General features: G+C 42.2%; 1 protein-coding gene across 3 annotated transcripts in view; it reads left to right on the top strand.

Moving 5' to 3' along the window:
* Positions 1–36: 36 nt before the first annotated feature.
* The window catches only part of NUMA1 (nuclear mitotic apparatus protein 1), a 74,314-nt gene continuing 57,898 nt past the window's right edge, over positions 37–16,452 (top strand). Inside the window, exon 1 of one of the 3 annotated variants that reach the window (XM_046015325.1) lies at positions 37–105. The gene's annotated coding sequence lies outside the window, so the exon portion shown is untranslated. The other 2 variants (XM_046015322.1, XM_046015326.1) reach the window with 2 other exon arrangements.

Raw genomic sequence — 16,452 nt, 5'->3', positions numbered from 1 at the left:
GGCGGGGCCATAGTTTAAACTAATTGTGCGTTCACGGCGCTGGCGCGAGCCCGCGACAAACCCGATCCCGTGGAAGCGTGAGGCGGAGCGGGAGCGCGCGGCCAGGTAACCGGCGCGGGCCTGCGGCTGGTGTCCAGTCCGGGCGCCCGCAGGGATGCCGGGGCCTAAAGGGGGTGCTGGAGAGGCGGGTGCGAGCGGAAGGCCTCCTTCATAACCTACTCTGACTGGGGAGAATCTATCGGGGGTAAGGTTTGTGAGGAGGGGGGCATGTCCGGGGTGGGGGAGGTGCCGGCGTGCCTAGGGGGAGGGTCTGTTTGGGGGCGTGTCTGTGGAATTCTGGCTACGACCCAGGCGCGGGGAGGGAAGGGGGCGGCTAGTGCGTGTTCCTGAAATGCTTGTGATCCAGAGGTCCCAGGGAAGTCTCCGCCTATTATTGTTAACAATAGCAGTAGTGATACTAGTAGTAAACGTAGCACCCGCTACGTTTCAAGCATTGTACCACACCCTTCAAGGTGTGGTACATGTGGTACATTAGATCATGACCTAAAAATGTTTTTTAATGTTTTTTAAACATTCCAAATTGTCCTATTATCCTTTATTACAGATGGGGAAGCGGAGGTATTTTATAATGTTTACTTGGTTAGGATTACATAGCTAGTGCATGTTAAATAAGGAGTGTGGGGGGGTAAGGGATGCGCGTTGTCTTGGACGGGTCACCAGAGTTATTTTGAGCCTCACTTCGCATACGTTAACGTGAACTTACCTGCCTTACCTACTTTTTGGGTGGTTCTGAGGGTCAAATCAGTTAAGTTGTTTCATGGAAGCATCTTGGAGTGTACAAATACATGACTCTGTGAAGATTGTGGGTGGGAAAGTGCGTAACTGGCTTCCTGCTGCCGTTGTCTGGGTGTCCTCTCTTGCTTACGCCCCAGGGGAGTGCTGCTCATCTGGTATGGGAAGAGTGCATGTTTGTCTTTCTAGATAGACAGTGTCTTTTGTCCCCTATCCTGTTGCATAGGCAGGTGTGAGTGAAACATGTCCTGGCGCTTAATGTATGGTTTGAAATGAAGAGCTTTCATGGACTGAAAATAGGAGCCCATCTCTATTTAATGGCTTTTGAACCTCTGTATTCTATCTTTTTGCCTGTGATGGAACTGCCTTCTAAAACTGTGATAGTTACTCGCTTTAATCCGTGTTTCCTTCTCTCTAGCGTCTATTTCCTGGTCCCATATTTCCAAAGTTCTTGAAACTGTTACTCTGTGGTGGGCAGAAACCTTGATGATAAGGGGATTAGGGCTACCTTGTGAAGATCTTTACTGCTGTGAATATATGGGAACCCAGAGGGAACATTCAGACCAAGTGAGGTAGCATTCCATCAGCAGGGATGAGTATATGTGTTCCCTCCCTCTCTGTTCCTGAATGGTTCTCCTTGTAGAGGAAGAAGCACATAATTCTATGTAAAAGCTTCCAAAGTACTCTTTTTTGGCCCAAGTTCAAGCAAATGATGACTAATTTTAATGACTGATTCTTTTTTTTTTTTTTTAAAGATTTTATTTATTTATTTGACAGACAGAGGTTACAAGTAGGCAAGAGAGGCAGGCAGGGAGAGAGAGGAGGAAGCAGGCTCTCTGAGGAGCAGAGAGCCCGATGTGGGGCTCGATCCCAGGACCCTGGGATCATGACCTGAGCCGAAAGCAGAGGCATTAGCCCACTGAGCCACCCAGGCGCCCCTTAATGACTGATTCTTAATCTAATGCCAGAGGTATGGCCCCCCAAAGCTAGGAGATCTTACCTGAAAGCTCATATAAAAACATTTCTATTTGGAATACTCTCTTTTATTTATGGAATATGAGAGTGAGAAGAAAGCCTTGAACTAGTAGTTGAGTTCTAGGACTGTTAGGATGGTGAAAAGCCCTACCACAGGTGGCTAAACAGGGCTGATTGGAGAATATTTTGACAGCTGTGTCTAATTGATAACACCCGATGGTCAGTAAGTATGTTGGGGGGTCATTTATTTCAACCTCTTACCTACTGTTATACGGAACATATCAAAAGGTATTGTCTGAACTCAAAATGAGCACTCCAAAGATGGAACCACTCCCAAAGGCAGTCCATTTCAATATTGAACAATTCTAAGTGATAATAATTGTTATTGTATTATAACAGTATTATGTTTTGTGCTGTCAGTGGTTATTTTCATTTTATCCTTCTATGCTTACTGTTTTTTCACCATTCTTTCTTGCATTTTATTCCTTTTGTGTTAAACAGATGAATATATCCTTCAGATGTTTTTCTTCAGTGAGGGATCAGTTAGTGTTAAACACTCTGTGTGGAAACATCTTTTTTTTTTCTCTTCAGTCTTGATAGTTTAGCTAGGTACTAAGCTTCCAATTATTTTCTCTCAGCACTTTGAATATGTTATTTTACTGAAATTCTGGCTTTTTGTTGTTACTTTTGAGAACTGTGCTCACAATTTAACTATCATTTTGTTGCAGGTAACCTGCATTTTTCTCTGGTAGTTTTAAAAGTTTGTTTGTTTGTTTTTTTAACTTGACAGAGTCACAGTGAGAGAGGGAACACAAGCAGGGGTAGTAGGAGAGGGAGAAGCAGGCTTCCCTCTGAGCAGGGAGCCTGATGCAGGGCTCCATCCCAGGACTCTGGGATCATGACCTGAGCCGAAGGCAGATGCTTAATGACTGAACCACCCAGGCGCCCCTTCTCTGGTAGTTTTAAAGATCTTATTGTTTGTGTTCTGCAGTTTCATTTCATTCTGTGGGTTTAATTGTATCCTACTGGGAACTTATAGTGGTTCCTTAATCTGAGATTTCATACCTTGCATAAATTTTGTAAAAAGTTCGTAGTCATTCCCTTTTTATTTTTATTTTTTTATTTTTTTTTAAGATTTTATTTATTTACTTGACAGAAAGAGATCATAAGTAGGCAGAGAGGCAGGCAGAGACAGAGGAGGAAGCAGGCTCCCCGCTGAGCAGAGAGCCCGATGTGGGACTCGATCCTAGGACCCTGAGATCATGACCTGAGCCGAAGGCAGCGGCTTAACCCACTGAGCCACCCAGGTGCCCCTCATTCCCTTTTTAAATAGTGCCTCTCTCAGATCCCATATTTAACTTATGTTGGACTTTTTTATTCTGTCCTCCACATTTCTTCTTATCTTTCATGATTTCCATCTCTTTCTGTGTTACCTCTGGTAATTTCTTTAAATCTGTCTCCTAGCCTACTAATTTACTCTTCAGCTAGAACTAATTTACTTGTGTATGTGTGTGTGGGTTTAAGGGCTGGAGGTGCAGAGGGAGAGGGGGAGAGAGCACCCAGTGCAGAGCTTGATGAGAGCTCAATCTCATGACCCTGAAATCAAGACCTGAGCTGAGAGCCAGTCAGTTGCTCAGCTGACTGAGCCACCCAGGTGCCCTGAGTTCTTATTTTCATTAGCTAACTTTTTCATTTTTAGAAGTACTATCTGGTTCATTTTTAAATATGCTTCTTTGTTTTCCATGGTATCTTGTTTTTGTCTCATGTTTTCAACTCATATAATAATTTTATTTTTTTTTAAAAAGATTTTATTTATTTATTTGACAGAGATCACAAGTAGGCAGAGAGGCAGGCAGAGAGAGGGGGAAGCATGCTCCCCGCTGAGCAGAGAGCCTGATGCGGGGCTCCATCCCAGGACCCTGGGATCATGACCTGAGCCAAAGGCAGAGGCTTTAACCCACTGAGCCACCCAGGCACCCCTCAACTCATATAATAATTTTTTTTTAAAACATTTTATTTATTTGACAGAGAGAAATCACAATTAGGCAGAGAGGCAGGCAGAGAGAGAGGAGGAAGCAGGCTCCCCTCGGAGCAGAGAGCCCGATGTGGGGCTCGATCCCAGGACCCTGAGATCATGACCTGAGCCGAAGGCAGAGGCTTTAACCCACTGAGCCACCCAGGCGCCCCTCATATAATAATTTTAAATAAACTTATAGTCTCTATCATGTTTTTCTGAAGTTTTTAGGGATTTGTTTTAACTGACTCTTGCCCATGATGAATAGTTTCCGCAGGTATGTAGTAGTTTTGGATTGTAAGGTCACATTCAAAGGGGCGTTGTCTGTAGTAATCCTATATAGCTTGGGTCGAGGTCAGTTCTACCAAGAGCAGTTTATTTTCTTTCTTTCTTTTTTTTTTTTTCCCGAATTTTCTTTCAAGTCAACTTTGCTTAGGCATAGCTTATGTACAATAAACTATGTTTAAAGCAAAACGTGTTTTGACAGATGTATGTATATACCTATAAAAAGCTGCCACAATCAAAATATAGAGCCATTCTATCACTCCCCAGAGTTTCTGCATGCTTCTTTACAGTCCATGTTTCCCTTCACCTTGGCTCAGGAACTTTTTCTTTTTTTTTTTTTTTAGATTTTATTTGAGAGAGAGAAGGAGTAGGGGGAGGGGCAGAAGGAGAAGGAGAAGCAGACAGACTCCACGCTGAGCAGGGAACCCGACATGGGGCTCCATCCTGAGACTCTCCGATCATGACCTGAGCCAAAGGCAGGTGCTTAACGACTGAGCCACCCAGGCGCCCCCCTCAGGAACTATTGTTAATTTGCATTTCCTAGAATTTCATGTAAGTTAAATCATATAGTGCATATTCTTGGGCCTAGTTTCTTTCACATAGCATAATACATATGAGATTTATCCATTTAGTTGCATATATCAGTAATTTGTGGCTTTCTGTTGTTACATACATGGTATTCTGTTGTATGGTTATATCATGTAATTTTATTATTCTCTGTTGGACTTTTGGTTTGTTTCCAGTTTTTAGCTATTGTGATTAAATTGCTTTGAGCAATCATGTACAAATCTTTGAGCATTTGTATATTTTTTTCTTTTCAGAGTTTTCGAAATGATGGGGTTGTATGGCAGTTGTATATTTAACTTTTTAAGAAATTGCCAGTTTTCCAAAGTGATAGTACCATTTTAATAGTATGTGAGAGCTCCATTTGCTTCATATTCCCTTTTTTTTTTAAGATTGTATTTATTTATATATTTATTGAGAGAGAGTGTGTGCACGTGATTATGCTTGAACAGGGAGAGGGGCAAAGGGAGAGGGGAAGAAAAATCTCAAGCTGATTCAGCAAGTGCAGGGCTGGATATCACCACCCTGAGATCATGACCTGAGACAGATGCTAAACTGAATGAGCCACCCAGGAGCCCCCAGCTTCATATTCTTATCCATACTTGGTATTGTTGGCCTTTTAATATTTGCTATTCTCATGGAGGTGTAGTAATATCTCATTGTGATTTTAATTTGCATTTTCCTGTTAACTGATGATGGTGAGCGTTTTTTCACATATTTACTGGCCATTCATTATATCTCCTGGAGAACTTTGTTACTGCTTCTGTTGGACACTCAAGGCTATTCCCAGCCTGGGACCAATGTATGCAATACAGATCTCCAGGCCACAAGCTTAGGCCACAAAACAACTATGGTTTTGAATTCCTAGGAGGGTTTTTCGTCCTGCTTCACTAGGTGAGCAAGATAAGCTTCCCTATTTCCTTGTGGACAGATTTTTTTTTTTTTCCTGGTCTTTTTATTGACTGCCTCACCCTTAATACAAGGATATCAGTAGTCTTAGTAGGCTCAAAATCTGTCTCTTCGACAATGAAGAGGTTATAAATTCTTTACACGGCTAGCACAGCTATGCTGTCGGGTCACACTGTTCCTGGAATTTCCCTTATTTTCTCGTGAGGTCAGTTTATCTGTGTGTCAGTTAGGACCCAAGCAGGAAAGTAGAAACCACACATAGTTATTTTAAGAGTGAACTCAGTAAATAGAATTAGTTTAAACCTTTGTGGGAGGGCTGAACAAGCAAAAGGGAATCTTAAAGTGAGTTTGATGTAGTAACTGCATTAAACAGCTACCTCATCTAAGACTGAGAAACAAAGGGAGGAACAGTTGGAGTTATCAGAGCATAGAAGTCTAAAGGGATCTGGAGGAACTACGCCCTGATTCTCTGCGGAGAGGGTGTTGCCTGGTGCTGCTGGTTTCTCAGGTGCTCCCGGGAAGGGCCTGGAGGAGCCAGGTTTGCTTGAGCTCTGCCCAGCTGGTGCTGGTGCCTCGGAGGGGTGCCATGAGGCTGGTTCTGGGTTTCAGAAAGAAGTGGGAAGGAACTAACTGCTGTTGTCAAGAAACAGCACGCCGCTGTAGGAAGGAGGAAGTTCCTGCTTTCCATTTTACCTTTAGCACCTCCTATTGACAGAGCCTAACAGTGAGCCAGCTGGCAAAGGTGAAATGGGGTTGGCAGAGTCCAAGCCCCAGTGTCGCAGAGCAGAGTATAACAGGGTAGGTGGAGCGGAGAGACGATAACTTAACTGGCATAATCTAAAAGGACGTTTATTGTATTTCCCCAACCATTTCCAGGTGTATTTAGTAGGAAGATTTTCAGGTTATCTGATTTATCATATCAGTCACAGCAATAGCTACGTTCTTTTTTTCTTTTTCTTCTTTTTCTCAGTATATACTCTGAGCGAGGCACTATTCTAAGCACCTTGCATGAACTGCTTCCCAAAGTTCTATGAGGTAAATACTACCATTATTACTGTTCCCTTTAACAGGAAAATAAACCGAGCCACAAATAAATCAAGTAATCTACTCAAAGTCAAACAGTTTGTAAGTAGTGGAGTTGGTGTTCTGATCCAAGCATTCTAGGTTCTATAACCCCCATTCATTTTATTTTATTTTTATTAATTTTTTAACTTTTTATTAACATATAATGTATTATTAGCCTCAGGGGTACAGGTCTGTGAATTGCCAGGTTTACACACTTCACAGCACTCACCATAGCACATACCTTCCCCAGTGTCCATAACCCCACCATCCTTTCCCTACCCGGCTCCCTCCGGCAACCCTCAGTTTGTTTTGTGAGATTAAGTGTCTCTTATGGTTTGTCTCCCTCCCGATCCCATCTTGTTTCATTTATTCTTTTCCAACCCCCCAAACCCCCCACGTTGCATCTCCACTTCCTCATATTAGGGAGATCATGTGATAGTTGTCTTTATAACCCCCATTCTTAATTTCTTAATTATGCTGAAAGTCTTTCCCCATGTTCAACCCAAATCTATCTTCCTATAATTTCTGCTCAGTAGTTCTGGTTTTGTCTTCTTGCAAGAGAACACATAGGTTTTTCTCTTCACTTGCACGACAAGCATGCATATATTTGAAAAAAGTTTTCACCTTTTCCCTGCTAAACTTCTGTAGTTCTTCCCTCACATTTGCTACATGACTTTTAGACCTTTCACCACAGTTGTTGTTATTCTTCACTGCATATACTCTGACTTTGCTCTTTAAAGGTGGAGCACAGAGTTGTCACACAACCCTAGCCTGCATTGTGTTTTCTGTAGCTCTGTTACATTTGTGGTTCATTGAGAGCATAACAGCCTCTCCTCCACCTCCCACTAGAGGCAGCCTGCTCCCTCCCCTACCCCAAAGGCAGCCTTTTAAATATGAACTGCTGTACCAGGTCTCTACCATCTTGTATTAGTTTGGCTGATTTCTTTTACTGTGAATGCAAGCCTTTGTATTTAATCCCATTAAATTGTATTGTGTTGCTTTTAGTAATGAAAGCTTGGTTACAAAGCTTGGTACGAGCTTGCTTTAGTAAGGAAAGGTTGCTTTTGGTGTTGAGATCTTTGCCAGAACAAATCTAAAAACACTGTATTTTTTGTCCTTCATAGTTTATAATCCCAAAGCTTGACAAGCAGGCTTTATATGTTTTCACTCTGTCTTTGGTAAAAATGCTAAATATGGTAGATTTGAGAAGCAAGCTCTATGTTATACCACTATAGGCCTTCAGTTGATGGAAATTTGGGAGGGAATAGGTTTGATTATTCTTTCTGCTAAATTAGTGGAGGAGCTATCTGGAAAGGGCAGTATCTTGGCTGTCAGTGAGAGGAGGAGAGAGTCAAGGTTAAGGGTTGGCCATTGGGCAGTCAGTCACCCTAATAAGGGACCACTAGGCAGAAGTAAAATGATCTGGCGGCTGTAGAAGGGAAAGAGGGCATATTGCACAGCATGCTCCTGGGTTGAGGCCTCTGTTGACAGCTGTGTCAGCTGCCCTTTCCGTCCTATTTAAGGGCTGGTTTCTTTGAAGCCAGTGCAGGAAATGCCAGTGATTCAGCCTTGCAGATTTCTTCTGCCTTACTGCAGCTGAGGACTGTTTTATATGGTGAGGAGTAAAGACTTCAGGCATATTTATTTGACCACTTGGGTGCCTTCCTGTGACTGGCCAGAGACACTTGTTTTGCACCCTGTCAAGTTTTTGGTGCCCTGTGGCAAGGTGGATGCAATGTGACCCTAGCTCTTGGTCCTTTGTGTGGGTAGTAACTGTATTCTGCCCTGTAAGTGGGCATTTGTCAAGTGTCTCTGACTGCTGGATGGCCTCAGTGAAGGGTGAGGTAATAATAGCTATTACCTCCTTTTCTATCCTTCCTGTGGTGTGATGGTGTGAGTTTGAGGGAAACCTCTTGTTCCCTTAGAGTTTGCCACTGTACGTACCCCTTATGAACTATTGCAAAGTTGACTCTGGCTAGCTGTTGACCTCCAAAGCCCAGTTGCCTTAGGTAGTGAGCAAATAAGAAATGAGCGCCTCTTTTATCTCTCAAAGAGCTGAGTATACAAAGAAATGTGTAATACAGTAATTTCTTCCTCACCAGCTGTTCAAACCTACAGATTCTTTTTTTTTTTTTTTAAGATTTTTTATTATTTATTTATTTGACAGACAGATATCCCAAGTAGGCAGAGAGGCAGAGAGAGAGAGGAGGAAGCAGGCTCCCCGTGGAGCAGAGAGCCTGATGTGGGGCTCGATCCCAGGACCCTGGGATCATGACCCGAGCCGAAGGCAGAGGCTTTAACCCACTGAGCCACCCAGGCGCCCCTATAGGAATAATAAATATTTATACACTCTTGTATAAGTTCAAACCTATAGATACCTTATAAGAAAATTATAAAAAATATACTGTTCATCTAGATTCACCAATTGTGAACACTTGGCTGCATTTGCTTTCTATCCTTCATTTTCTGACACTTTTAACTGTTACATGTGAACATCATGTTACTTCATTCTAAACATTTCAGCAGTGTTTCTTGAAAACAAGACTGTCTTCCACAATACAGTTAGCACTTAGGAAATTTAATATTGATTCAGTACTTTCAATGTATAGTGCTTGTTCAGACTTCACAAATTTTCCCAGTGATGTCCTTTATAGACTTTTTTCAAATCAATCTTCATTGAAGGATCGTGCTTACATTTAGTTGCCGTGATTTTGTCATGCCCGTTGAACAGTTCTCCAATCTCTTAATCTTACATTTTTTTTTCTATCATAGTATTGACATCCTTGAAGAATTTAGGTTACACTTTTGCGGAATATATTTTCTTAAAGATTTTATTTATTTATTTATTTGACAGAGAGAGAATCCAAAGCCGACTCCATGCTGAGCGCAGATCCCAATGTTGGGCTTGATCCCGCAACTGTGAGATCATGACCTGAGCCTAAACCAAGAGCCAGATGCCCAACCGACTGAGACACCCAGGTGTCCCCAGAATATTTCTTAATTTGGATTTGTATGATTGTTTTCTCTTGATTAGATTCAGGTTAAAATTTTTAGTAGAACTATGTAGGTTAATGCAGTAGTGTGATTAGTGAATTAGAGACTAACACATGGACTCAGTATTCAGTTTTGCATGATCATATATAATTTGGCACATGATTGTGTTGTCTAGTCTGTAAGCCCAACAGGAACTGAGAGAAGAGGGAACTCAGTAGGACCTGGAATAACTAGGAAGGACTTTGGCAGAAACGTGGATAGAGTTTGAGGTAATTGGAGTATGGTTAGATAAGCTGCTATTTGGGTTTCCCATCCCACTATTAAGGTTGTATATCATGAAAAATGAATTTCCTCTTCAGAGTTTTTATGTATTTTTTTAAAAGATTTTATTTATTTATTTGACACAGAGAAATCACGAGTAGGCCAAAAGGCAGGCAGAGAGAGGGGGAAGCAAGCTCCCTGCTGAGCAGAGAGCCCGATGTGGGGCTCGATCCCAGGACCCTGGGATTATGACCGGAGCCCAAGGCAGAAGCTTTAACCCACTGAGCCATCCAGGCGCCCCTATTTATGTATTTTTTAAAGATTTGATTTATTTTAGAGAACAAGGTGTTGAGAGTGCAAGTTAGAGAGAGGGGGAGAGGAAGAGGGGGAATTCCAAGCTGACTCCATGCTGAGGGGAGCCTGATGTGGGGCTCAGTCTTACGAGGGATCATGACCTGAGCCAAAATCAAGAGTCAGACACGTAACCGACTGAGTCACCCTGGCACCCCTCCTCTTCAGAGTTTTAGAGCTTTGTATCTTCTGTGGTATTTGTACTATTGGGAATCCTCATACTTTAGAGCTCTTGCTTTGGGTTCAGAGATGATGCCCAGCATTTTCCCAGCTTCCTAATCTTGGGAAAGCTTCTTTACTTGCAAGCTAGAAAGAATATTAATAACCATTTAAGAGGTTATTATAATGCTCAAGGTGAAATATTGCATACATATTTGAATTAAAATATTTGAATGCTTTTAGGTGGGGATAACACTTGGGCTTTTGCCATATGCTCCACTGGAGAATCCATTTCTTTTACCTGTCTGACTCCTGAAGGTATTTGAATTTACCACTGCTGGATAACTGAAGGCATGGAAATGAGAGAGGCTAATGCAGAGAGAAGTGGGAAGACTGGCTTGATAAGTTCAGAGTATACACTGGACTAGTGGGAAATAGGTTGAATAAATGACTTCAGGCCATATAATGGAGGACTTAAAAAATTAAGCCAGATAATTTAGGTATGATGCTTTAGGCAGAAAAAAGCCATAGAAGGTTTTTGAGTAGGAGAAACACACTTGGATATGAGCATGGTATGGAGCCTCCCGAGAAAGGACCTTTTCTGGTTTGGAGACCAGAATCCTAATAGAGCAGGGCCTTCCCAGTGCTGACCGAAGGGGTGGTGGTGTGGTGTGGTGTGGTTTGGCAATCTTGCCACAGGAGGCCAGAATTTCTGCTCCAGTGACTCTTCCTGCTCTGCGACTGACTCACCCCGTTGACCTAGGCTGTGTGGCTTCCCTTCCGGTTGCTGTCTGATCTATAGAATGCTGGAGCTGCCTAGGATGATATGAGGCTGAGCTGACCAACAGTGGGTGGGATGGGAGAATGAACAAGCTTTCCTGTCCCTTTGCCCCTTCCCTGGCTAGATGCTAATTCTAAGTCAGACTGCCAGGGATCTCTTGTCCAGGCCCGAGGAAGCTGTCTACGAGGAGGTAAGTTCAAGATGGTTCCTGCCTTCCCTAGTTTTTCATAGATCAGCTTTTTCCCGAACAGAAGCTTTACTATTCTTTCCCTGATTCATGTTGTTCATAGTAATGTTCTTTCAGTTACTTGAAGCACATGGCTTACTGCAGGAGGCAGGAAGAGAGGTTCAACAGACATATTTTTAATGTGTGTATTTGCGGGGTAAGGAGGGAGGTATCCAGAGGTTTTCATTGACCCCTGCTCTGAGGTAGATTATCCAGAACTCTTGTGAGCTACATACTAAACAATGGCTCATACCCATAGGGGCGATTATAGAGAGCTATCCTGGTCTTTTTTTTTTTAAGATTTTATTTATTCATTTGTCAGAGAGACAAACAGCACAACAGGGGGAGCAGCAGGCAGAGGGAAAAGCAAACTCCCTGCTGAGCAGGGAACGTGATGTGGATCTAAGGACCCTGGGTTCATGACCTGAGCTGAAGGTGGAGGCTTAACCGACTGAGCCACCCAGGCATCCCAAGATATCCTGGTCTTAAGCCATCATTTCTCAGCTACTAGTTTCAGAACCATTGTGGTGTACTTGAGAGTCCCAAGTTATTTCCTTTCACTTTAAAAGACAGCAGTAAATAAATAAGTAAATAAATAAATAAATAAATAAAATAAAAGACAGCAGTGAGGAACACAGAAGAGGGAGGAGTATGGATTAGTACATATTTATGGATTATGCTAGAAGTTAGGGTGACTAGGTTTCTAGTCCTGACTGTTGCTAACCAGTTATGTTACCAGAGACAAATTGCCTAACCTCAGTGCACTGAGTGATCTCATATGTAAAAATGAAAAGTTTGGATTATATAATCTGGAAGATTCCTTCCAGGGTCAAAATATATGATTTTATAATGTGTGATTGTAAAGTATTACAATTAATATGTGACATATATTGCATATATCTTGTCCCCTTAGTTGTAGTTGCAGGACACTTAATATTTGTAAGTTTGTCCTCAGTAATTGTGTTCTCAGCCTTCGTATTTATTCTAGTGAGGCTGCCAATGCTCAGAATATTTTTGGCTTCTAAGCCAGTCTTTTGAATAGCCTCAGAAGTAGCAAATCATCACTCTTGCTTGGTGGATTCAGGTTTTGGAGACAGCCAAAAGATACTGTGAGCCAAAGAGTGAAGCAAGGCAGTACATTTTTTGGTGAAGAATGACATGTAAACAGTAAGACTTAATTTTTGTGTGTGTCTTCACATGGATTAGACCTTAAAGGCAGTTTCCAAAGGAGTGTTTTATAAATATTTTGAGTGATGGTAATATTGTTAGAATAAGTTAATAACTTCCTACAGAGACTGTTTTGACTGCAGTTTTCATTTGATTTAATAAGATTGGAAATGTTTGTTTAAAAAGGTGTCACTTCCTTTATACTCACTGTGCATGTATGCTTGCTTCTAGGCCATGGTGACTAGATAGTGTGAGAAAATTTGCCTTTCTCATCGTAGTCCTCCCAAATCACAAATGTGATTTGAGGACCAAAAAGGATTGGAATGTGCTGCTGTAGGACACCGTAGCTGAGGAGGTGTTAGCAGTCCCATCTCCAGAAAACTCAGTCACAGGTTCTTCTGGCTGTAGCACCCACCGCACACCAGCATGCCAGCACCCATTGCATGGTGGGGCTGAACCAGATAGTTTGGTAGCTCATCTTTTTGTGGGAAAAAATTATATATCAAGTCACTTCATTATTTTTATTTATTTATTTTTTTGGTCAGCAGTTGGGTTTGAGAAAGGGTGAGAATGGGCAGGGGGGATAGAAAGAGGAAAAGCAGAGAGCCTACCTATCCTGAATGCATTTGAAATAGGCTGATTGGTGTACCCCGGAATCTGTTCCAGGAAATGGTGTTCTTGTTGATAACTAGTCAGTAGAATAAGGTATTAGGCAATGTGTCAAAAGATTCTGTCACTAGGTCACTATATGGTCATTTGCAATTCTTTCTTACTCAAGGCCTTGTTTTCCTCATTTTGGTATTGAAAAGGTTACATACTAAGAGTTCTAGATCTGAAAATAGGTATGTGTAAGGAGATTTGAGGTCAGAAAGTATCTACTTGTTGTAAGTTGCTTGACTATTAGATTAGGGGGTAGGAGTGAAATTCCTTTTTAGCCCCTAAGTTGCAGTGATTTTGCTTTCTACGGGCAGTCACAGCCGAGTGATCAAACATGAAGTAGCTTTTTAATGGGAAGCAGGCACTGGGAGCTTTCTCCTGAAAAACAATCACAGGACATGCTGGTCCTGATAGAAGTCGTTTGGTGGTAGGACCTTTTGTTTGAAGAAGCTGGGGGTAAATTTCATCCAAATGGACAGTGTGGATATTGTGATTTAGGAGATTTAGAGACTTTGTACCCTGCTGTGGTTAATTTCAAGTCTTTAAAGGGATTCTTTTAATGATTGGGGCAATGAGATTCATTTAGAAAAAGCCCCAGGTAACCACAATTAGAAGTTAAATGGCCAAGAGCAAAGCCAGTTGCTTGAGAGAAAGTGCCCTAATCAGTTGCTTTTTGACACTTAGATCCTATAGTGACCCCAAGGAGAGAATAGGCTGCTTAGTGAGCTCACTAGGCGCTAGGCTGGGAGATTTGGGCTCCAAACAGAGGAGGAGGTGACCTGTAGAATCCACACCTCTTAATCTCCCTATTTCTCTTCTTTCCCTCAGTGCCCTTTGGTTTTAATTAGGATTGTGTAAAACAGTCAGTTTGCCAGTCCCCTTAAAGTGGCAGGCCCATGACATTTTCTGTTGGTCACTCAGGCTAGGTAGGTGACTTTAAATTAGAGGGATTGACACTTTGGCTTCACTGTCTGCATTACTAAAAGAATTCGTCACATTAGGGACAGTTGACATTCAGTCAGGCACATTATTTAGCACCTACTGTGTGCAAGCATTGTGCTAAAATGGAGCTGGTAGGTGAATGAGGGGGTTTCTGCTCTCCAGAAGCTTAGTCAAGTGAAACATATTTGTAGCTAGCGTAGACCCAAAGAGGAATGGAATAAAGTGTGTAGAGGAACAGGCAATACTGGGAACATGTAGAGGAGAGAACAGTTGTTTTTAAAATGGGAGAACAAGAAGAGTTTCTGAAGAGAGAAGGCATTTTATAACCAGGTTATAAAAGGTAAATTTAGGCCTTCAGTAAGTTTAAAAGAAAAAACATTTTGGAGGAGGTCACAGCATGGGCAAATATACAGAGCATGTTTGGGAAAAGTATTCCTGAGACAAGATATTTTAGAGTTAGGAGCTGGAGGTAGGCTGGAAAGGAAATTTGATGGTTGGATCTTAACTATAAGTGTCATGTTAAGGGATATGGATTTTATTCTGAATGGAATTAGCTGTTGAGTTTTATTTATTAATACATTTTTATTTTTTTATTAACATATAATGTATTATTAGCCCCAGGGGCACAGGTCTGTGAATCGCCAGGTATACACACTTCACAGCACTCACCATAGCACATACCTTCCCCAGTGTCCATAACCCAACCACCCTCTCCTTACCCACCTCCCTGTGGCAACCCTCTGATTTTTTTTTTAAGTTTATATATATTTTTTAGTTATTTCTGCACCCAGCATAGTGCTCGAACTCACAACCCAGAGATCAAGAGTTACAGGCTCTTCTGACTGAGCCAGCCAGACATACCCTGAATTTTTTTTTTTTAAGATTTTATTTATTTATTTGACAGAGATCACAAGTAGGCAGTGAGGGGGAAGCAGATTCCCTGCTGAGCAGAGAGCCCGATGTGGGGCTTGATTCCAGGACCCTGAGGTTGTGACCTATGCGGAAGGCAGAGGCTTAACCCCTTGAGGCACCCAGGTGGCTCCCGCCCCCTTTTTAAAGATTTATTTATGAGAGAGAGAGCACTGTAGTAGCTGGGGAAGGGGCAGAGGGACAGGGAGAACCAGACTCCCTGCTGAGCAGGAAGCCCTATCTGGGACTCCATTCCAGGACCCTAGGATCATGACCCAAGCTGCAGGCAGTTGCTCAACTGACTGAGCCACCCTGTTTTATTTTTTAACTAGGTTCCAGGCCCAGTGTCCAGCCCAATGCAAGGCTTGAACTCATGACCCTGAATGTTTTTGATGTGAGGAATAACATGATCCAATCCATGTTACTTAGGTCTTAGTCTGGTTTCTTTCTTAAAAAAAAAAAAAAAATTAGAGCACACGCTTGTGCGCATTTGGGGGGAAGGGCAGAGGTGGAGAGAATCTTAAGCAGACTCTGCACGAAGCTTGGGCTCCTTGCAGGGCTTGATCCCACGACCCTAAGATCAGGGCCTGAGCCGAAACCAAGAGTTGGATGCTTAACTGACTGTGCCAACCGGCACCCTGATCTGTTTTCTTTAAGTGTAAGGTCTTAGATTTAAGGGTTGAGAAGGTGGTGGTCCTGGGTCCTTAGCATATAAGGTTTGTCAGGCATCTCAATATAATTTGATTCCTCAGTTATAATTTACTAAAGCATCTCCAAAAGCAAGAAGGCAGGAAATGGTCAGCATTGTCCCTTTAGGGGGACAGCTGAACTTTTCTGCACCCCAAAGAAGAAGGTTTTCTTAAGCATATACCTTGTGCAGTCTTTTTGCTAGTGGGTTGCTTACTTTTCCCAATCCTGTGTGTAGTCCTATACATATTTCTCAGAAAGGGTGAACTTTTTTTTTAAAGATTTTACTTATTTATTTATTTGACAGCGAGAGAGAGAGATCACAAGTAGGCAGAGAGGCAGGCAGAGAGAGAGAGAGAGGGAAGCAGGCTCCCTGCCGAGCAGAGAGCCCGATGTGGGACTCGATCCCAGGACCCCTGAGATCATGTCCTGAGCCAAAGGCAGCGGCTTAACCCACTGAGCCACCCAGGCGCCCAAGGGTGAACTTTTGATTATACACTGGAAACCAAAAATGTTTTTTGAATCTGATTGAAAAATAGTATATATATTTCATTGTAGGAAATAGGAAAAGTACAGGAAAGGATAAAGAAGGAAACCAAAATTATCTATAACCCCACCATCTGGAGAAAATCATTTATTCCCATTTTAGTATTTCTTTTCAGTGTTCTGTACCTATACATATTTCTGTTTTGCATAGTCCAAAGTCATATATTA

The sequence above is a fragment of the Meles meles genome, chromosome 8 (assembly GCF_922984935.1).
Source record: "Meles meles chromosome 8, mMelMel3.1 paternal haplotype, whole genome shotgun sequence".
Lineage (NCBI taxonomy): Eukaryota > Metazoa > Chordata > Mammalia > Carnivora > Mustelidae > Meles > Meles meles.
This window is presented reverse-complemented; position numbering and strand designations above follow the sequence as displayed.